Source organism: Molossus molossus, unplaced genomic scaffold, assembly GCF_014108415.1.
Source record: "Molossus molossus isolate mMolMol1 unplaced genomic scaffold, mMolMol1.p scaffold_m16_p_16, whole genome shotgun sequence".
NCBI lineage: Eukaryota > Metazoa > Chordata > Mammalia > Chiroptera > Molossidae > Molossus > Molossus molossus.
This window is the reverse complement of record NW_023425351.1, coordinates 67,490,143-67,496,142: the sequence shown is the minus strand read 5'-3', so window position 1 is coordinate 67,496,142 and position 6,000 is coordinate 67,490,143. Positions and strand designations below refer to the sequence as shown.

Sequence of the window (6,000 nt, the reverse complement as noted above, 5' to 3'; positions counted from 1 at the left end):
ACTTGTAAATTGCTCTCCATTGTGGAGCTAGAAATAGAATGCAAGATGACTCCTGAGCCCTTGCAGGATCCAGTGGTGTGACGTCAGCCCCAGCGTGGACTGCTGAATGGTGGCTTCCTGCCTGTGTCCCTTAACATGCCTGGACAGCCACCCCGTGCTGAAGAGCCTTCTTCAGACAGTACCTTCTGCCCAGGCCCACTGGATGACTCTTGTCACTTTCTTTCTGCCCCCATGCAGGTCATTTTCTGGTGTGACAGCTGAGACATGAGATCTTCAGCCTGCAGGCTCTCCAGTTTTTCAAGAGATACACCATGGAATCGGTGAGTGGTCTTAGCCCATCCTGTCTGGGCAGCCAGGCCCCGGAAATGTGGAGGGAGTCTTCTGGGGGTGTCCACGTGCACAATTTGAACGGGACAGAAACACCACGGGTATGAGTATTCACAGTGAACAGATCGCTAGCGGGGTACGTGTAGACCTATCTGGACTTTTCAAAGGGTTTCCTCTCACCTGACCTGTCTCCTTTATGCAGAAGGAAAGGTGGGAGGTAGTAGTACCAGCATGAATTCAGAAATAGCAACAGCAAGGACCCTGCCAACAATAACAGGCCCTATTCTAGCCGGGTGGCTTTTCAAAAATATTCCTTCCTTCGATCCACCCAAAGATCCCAGCAGGGATGAATTACTCCATTCATTTCACAGATAAAGAACTCGCCCAGCTGGATCTAAAGTCAGTTTCTCCTGATTCCAGGTCCCCTGCTTTTCCCTCGATGCCATGTTACTTCTTGGTAAAAGTATGATTGGCCCCATTTTGCAGCTGGGAATACTGAGGCCCTGTATAGGGGCACATGGTGGAGTCAAAGGAGTCTGACCTCCATGGGTGGAGGTTTGTGTTAGAGGACAATAAAAAACTATACTGGACAGGAAGAACCTTGAAAAGTAGGCAGAGGAATCACAGAGCATCCCGAGAGGTCTTTAAGTCACCAGGGTACCAGACACAGGGTTGACCTGCTATGGCTGGTCTTCCCCAGAAGTCAGTGGAGTGCTGGGGATTATGGGTGCTGGAGGGGTGATTGAATCCTGGCTCTGCCACCAACCTTCTGTCTGACCTCAGGCATGTCACCAACCTCTGTATCTTCTGTTTTCTTATCTATGAAAGGGAGTGATGTTTATTTTTCAGGTTTTTTATGCAGATTAAAAAAAAAAAAAGGTAAGGTATACAATATAGTGCCTTCTATAAAGTAGGCACATAGAGTATTGTAATTATTCCAAATTTTAGGAGGAAAGCAATTTGTAAGGATAGAGAAGCAAACGTGCGCAGAATGGGTGGGAGAGGTGAGTGGCAGAAGGGAAGGAACTGGACACAAGGTGACCGGGCTGTTAACCACGCTCCTGGAAGAATGAGACTTTGCCTGCTTATTTTCAGAGTTTGATGATCACAGGGTTACCTGAAGTCATTTTGATTTGGTTTTGTTTTTTAAATCAAGACACTAACACAAAGGTGACATTCATTTTGCAGGTGTCTTTTTTTGGTGATATGAATTATAATTGCAATAACTTAGAGCATAATTCAGGATGAGGTTTTGCTGTGAATGATATAAAATCTAAAAGAACCTCGGCTTAGAGAAGGTAGAAGTATATTTCTCTCTTACCTAAAAGTTCAAACAGGTGGTACAGGGCTGCTGCAGGGATATATGGGAGACCCTGGCTGCACTCTGGGGCAGGTAGGCGACAGTGACCGGCAGGGCGCTTGGGGTGGGCTCTGGCGTTCTGCAAACCTTCCATTTCCTGGTCTGGGAGCTGGTTACACGGTGTAAAAATTCCTTCGATGGCATACTTATGACATAGACAGTTTTATACACAGTACGTCCTCACTTGACATCGTCTTTAGGTTCTGTGACTTTAAGCAAAATGACATATCACAAAACCAGTTTTACCATAGGCTTAGTGATATAAACAAGAGTTATGTTCCGACAGCATCTCATTAATGTTGTAATGACATTAACCAAGGACCTGCTGTATTTATATGTGTGTGTGTGTATATATGTATATATATACATACATATATATATATATTATTGAAATATAATATGAATACAGCTAAACCCACACTCTCTTAACTGGGACATAAGGCCCAACACCTTTATTTCTTTATATTTATTTCTTTGTTGGCTCATTCCTATGACATAGGTCAATCAGTTGCTCATTACTTATGTGCCAGGAACTGGGCTAGGGTGCGTGGGGAACAGGGATGCAAGCCGTCTCCTCACGGGGCTTTCTGTCTAGAGCAGCGGTTCTCAACCTTCCTGATGCCGCAACCCTTTAATACAGTTCCTCCTGTTGTGGGGACCCCCAACCATAAAATTATTTTTGTTGCTACTTCATAACTGTAATTTTGTTACTGTCATGTCTTAGGCGACCCCTGTGAAAGGGTCGTTCAACCCTCAAAGGGGTTGCGACCCACAGGTTGAGAACCGCTGGTAGAGGAACAGGAAAGATGTAGCTGTCGTCCAGATCCACAGCCCCTGGGCCAGGCTCAGTGTGGGATGCCCTGGGGAGTGTAAATCCAACCGTGCAAATACCAGATTTGCATCCCCACCGGCTGCTTTGATAGGGAGAAGAGTTGCTACATCAGTGGGTAAGATTGTAGAACACCGGGAGGCTGCATTAACAACATAAAGCCGTTCCTTCTGTTCCTGTTAACTGCTCAGAGAAGGGCTCAGCTGTGCCCCCCTTGGTTTGTCACTGTGACAGATGTTGACCTCCACCTGGCCTCCGTGGAGCAGCCAGGTGTTGGGCAGGAGCTCAGTAGATGAGAAGGGGGACCCACAGGTGTAGAGACTTGTTCTATCACCAACACATAAGTCCAGGGACCTCTGACTATGTTAGGTTATTAAAATAAATGTTTGAATGAATGAATGAATAAAAGCACACCCACAACAGTGCAGTTGTCATCCCTGGGGATGCTCAAAATGTTTCCTTTATTTACCCCCAAATGCCACCAGTCAGGGGGGGAGGGGGAAGGGAGCGGAGGGGAGGGACAGCAAATGGAAGCTGAATTGAATTCCGAGCCAGGAGTAGAAATCAGTTCGCCTTGTTTTTAGGTTTTTCTCCATAGGTAGAAACTTACTGACCTAAACTTCAGACTCCCTACACCAAGCCCAGGAGAAACCTCTGTGGCTGCTCCTCTGCCTTTGCTTTTCCAAAGGTCAGGGAAGATGCCCTGTCATTATCATGCCGCCAGCTGTCAGCCCAAATTGAATTTCCCTGAGCACAGCTGATGTCCCTTTTTGGCCGCAGGACAGGGGTCAGGAATGAATGCTGAACATGGACGGGAAATGTGTCCCATGAGCTGAACGCAGAAGCACTGACCCCTCCACTCGGAGCTGCATTTCTGACATTGTTGGGAGGGTTGGCTGGAAAGACTATGATATCTGGCTGTAAAAGGAAAAGAAATGTGTTTTAGGAAAAAAACACTCATATTCAAGTTCTACTGTGAGAACCCTTTCAATGTAATTGAGGCTGTTTAAAATTCAAGCAGAAATTCCAGGGCCTCGGCCATTCCTCAGCTAGGTACCTAGAGGAAGGATGTTTCTATCTAGACCGAGAATCGGCAAACGGATCCTGCTCTTGTTTCCTGCCCTGCCTCCCTCCCTTCATTTTTTTTCCTTCGAGCCTTCAAAATGTGTCAGGCAGTTCCTGTGTGCTGTGCCCTACCCTGGATTCTGGGAAAAAGCAGATGAATAAGCATCATTACAAAGCCTTCCTGAACTTCTCTCCTTGCATTTTAAAATGTCTATTCTACAAATGTGTACTGAGTGCCTGATTTGCTCCAGTCTCTTAGCAGAGATCCTCTTCCTGAGTTTATACTTTATTAATTTTTTCTTTTTTATTCTCATCCTAGGATTTTTTTTCCATTTATCTTCAGATAGAGTGGGAGGGAGAAAGACAGAGAGAGAGGGAAACATCGATGTGAGAGAGACACATTGATTGGTTGCCTCCCACACGTCCCTGACCAGGGCAGGGGACCAAACCGCAACCGAAGTGTGTACCTTTGACTGGAATCGAACCTGTGATTCTTTGGTCTGCAGGCCGACGCTCTAATCGCTGAGCCAAAATGGCCAGGGCCATTAATTTTTTCACTCACTCAACAAACACTTTCTGGGCACCTGCAATGTTCCAGGGATGGTGCCGGCTGCTGGGATACCAAGATGAACAAAACCTAGCATCTTCTCTCGATGAAGCTAAGAGACTAAACAGTGTTGTACTGTCTCCTGGGGCCGTGTAACAAACCTGGTGGCTTAATAGGAATGTACTTCCTCATGGTTCTGGAGGCCAGGAGCCAGGTACTGTTGTTTTTTCCATTGTAAACACAAGCTCGTGAGATCTGGAGAGCTGTATAAGGTCCACATTGCTGCCCAGCCGGTGTGGCTCAGTGGATTGAGCATCCTCCCATGGACTGGGAGGTCCCGGTTCGACTCCCGGTCAGGGCACATGCCTGGGTTGTGGGCTCGATCCCCAATAGGGGGCGCGCAGGAGGCAGCTGATGAATGTATCTCTCACATCGACATTTCTATCTATCTCTTCCTCTCTCTGTCTCTCTAAATAAAATCAATAAAAATATTTTTTTTTTTTAAAAGGCTACATTGCTGGCAAATGGCAGAAGTGGATTTCAGTCCTCGGGCCTAGAATCCCCACTTGTACTCACGGGTTACTCTGTATCTTCCCCAGCCTCTGAGGAAAGCTAAGCCCTCCCCACCCCACCCCGAATCGCAAAGCTCTGGAATTATTCTACAATCAGTTCAGCTTCCAGGAGGTTCTTGACCCAGGTGGCCGCTCCCTCCCTGTAAAAACCCTGTTTTCTGCCAGATTCCATGGCCCCCGGCCGGCCTGGACTCTACCCTCTTCCTTGGTCTCAAAGTAGGGTATCCCTTGCTCCAGCCAAGGTCAGATGTTGTCGAAGACCATCTGTGCGCTGACGCCTTCCAAACGGTATCTCCAACTGAATCTCTGCGCTGAGTTCCAGACGCAAATATCTCCATCCGGAGGTCCAGCAGGCACCTCCCACTTAATATACCCAACTCGGACTTTTCTCCCAGCATCCCCTTCCGGAGGTGCTTTGCCTGCTTGAAACCCACCAGTGGTCCCGTGCCCCGTCCATGTTACTTCGGATGCAGTCCAGTTCCCTTACGATGCCTGCAAAGAGCCCAGCCGGATCTGGCCCTGTACCCTGTCTCCCCGCCTTCCCTCAAAGGCATCAGCCACTGGCCTCCTTCTGGTCTCAGGACTCCGCCTCGTGTCGTTTCCTGCCTGCGGGGCCCCCTCCCCCCGCACCTCCTGGCCCCCAACCCCTGCTTCTCACAGTGAAGACCCTTACTGTGGCGCCCCAGCCGACAAGCTGCTCCCTCCCGGACCCCCCCTCGCCCCATTCGTCTGCGGGCTTTCTTCCGAGCACTCGTGACAGCCTGGGGTCACGGTTCACTCGTGCCTGTCTACCCCCCACCAGACCACCAGCTCCCGATGGACAGTGGTGATGAGTGCTTGTCCACGAACCTTACCCCGGAGCCCGGCACAGAGCCCGGCACAGAGCCTGGCACAGGGTGGATGCTCATACCCACACATTACTGTGGAAATCAAGGCGATGGCCTCTGCTAAGTCGATCATGAGCATAAGGAGTCCATTCCAGGGCTGTTACTTGTAGAGGAATCCTGTCACAGGAGAGACAGTCCTGATATGTGTCTACAAGTGGTTGAAAACTGGGTGGAGCCCTGGCCGGTTTGGCTCAGCAGTTAGAGTATCAGCCCGTGGACCAGAGAGTCCCGGGCTCGGTTCCCGCTGAGGGCGCATACCTTGGTTGCCGTTTGTCCCTGGCCACGATGGGGGTCGTGTGGGTGGCGACCACTTGGTATGTCTCTCTCACGTCGCTCTTTCTCTCTATCTCTTCCTCCCTCTCTCTCTCCTGCTCTACCTGAAGATAAATGCAAAAATTTCCTTGGGTGAGGAT

General features: G+C 49.0%; 1 protein-coding gene across 7 annotated transcripts in view; it reads left to right on the top strand.

Moving 5' to 3' along the window:
* Window positions 1–297: 297 nt before the first annotated feature.
* Window positions 298–6,000, top strand: part of ASAP1 (ArfGAP with SH3 domain, ankyrin repeat and PH domain 1) — a 234,359-nt gene continuing 228,656 nt past the window's right edge. For all 7 annotated transcript variants that reach the window (XM_036263734.1, XM_036263729.1, XM_036263727.1 and 4 more), the window contains exon 1: window positions 298–320. The gene's annotated coding sequence lies outside the window, so the exon portion shown is untranslated. The remainder of the gene's footprint in view (window positions 321–6,000) is intronic.